This window comes from Priapulus caudatus, unplaced genomic scaffold, assembly GCF_000485595.1.
Source record: "Priapulus caudatus unplaced genomic scaffold, Priapulus_caudatus-5.0.1 Scaffold455, whole genome shotgun sequence".
Classification (NCBI taxonomy): domain Eukaryota; kingdom Metazoa; phylum Priapulida; class Priapulimorpha; order Priapulimorphida; family Priapulidae; genus Priapulus; species Priapulus caudatus.
The window spans coordinates 171,301-172,443 of NW_014577516.1; the positions used below are offsets into that span (position 1 = coordinate 171,301).

The window sequence follows — 1,143 nt, forward strand, 5'->3', positions numbered from 1 at the left end:
TCACTCGGGCATTCCTCCGCAGAAAAGGGTAGGGGCACTTTGTAACCCTATCCTCTTGGGTTTGGGTTACATTATTGTATCTAGAGCTAAGTAAGTGTGATCATGTACGGCACTTCGAATCTAACAGGCTCCGTGAAATATTCACGGCATTCCATTGATGCGCGTAGCACATACCATAGATATCTTGCTCAGAAATGTCATGTGCTCGTAAAAGGGATGAAAGTCTTCTCACATTTCCACTAAATATACATTTGTGGAGTGGAAATTCACCCGTTTGCGCCATTCTTGTCAACTTCCTGTTACCCGCGCTACCTGGTGTCTGATGGTGGTACTCATGCAAAACCGAAATGTTTTGTAAGAAGTTTTGAATTCACATTAAAAAATATTTATTTGAACGCACATAAACGTCAAAAAGCTGTCAGAGTAGTAAACAGATATAGTAGACACATACTGACATAGCTGTGTTTGGTGGAAGGAGCCTGGCATAATATATTTGTACGTTATGCTAGCTGTTGTTTTTGATCTGAGTGCGCCATCTAGGAATGGATAAGAATTGCCTGGTAGTTGTATAAATATATATATAATATTTAACTAATATATAACTCTATGCCTGGTACTCAGCTTTGTTTGTACGCGAAATTAAAATAGGTAAGTAGCCACTAAGATAAATAATATATGTATAAACATGCGGTATAAACAATAATATATGTATAAACATGTATATATATATATACATGCGTGCGTGCGTGCACTCGCAGCTAGGGCCTGCATACCTCCCAACTCTCATTGGTTGATACAAATATAGTTAATTTTTAAAATTAAATTTTAAGTATTGTTAGGGTTAGGGTTAGGGTTAGGATTAGGGTTAGGGTTAGGGTTAGGTTTAGGGTCACAATGCACAATAAAAGGAATTATTAAAACAGGAGTTTCAGACACGTGATTTGTATCAACCAATGAGAGTTGGGAGGTATGCAGGCGCTAGCTGCGAGTCGTGCGTGCGTGCGTGCGTGCGTGTGAATGAGTTATATACGACTGTCACGGCCATAGATAGCTGAGAGGGTCGGTTCAAGGATAGAGAACATGTAGCCCATTGAAACCTATGGCATTTTCTTAAGGCTGTTGCTCCTGCGACGGTACCGTCGC

General features: G+C 40.0%; 1 protein-coding gene across 2 annotated transcripts in view; it reads left to right on the plus strand.

Moving 5' to 3' along the window:
• The first annotated feature begins 473 nt into the window (after positions 1–473).
• LOC106810585 (max-like protein X) overlaps positions 474–1,143 on the plus strand; it is a 54,728-nt gene continuing 54,058 nt past the window's right edge. The window contains exon 1 of one of the 2 annotated variants that reach the window (XM_014813980.1): positions 474–560. The gene's annotated coding sequence lies outside the window, so the exon portion shown is untranslated. Of the gene's footprint in view, positions 649–1,143 lie in introns of both variants that reach the window. The other variant, XM_014813979.1, reaches the window with a different exon arrangement.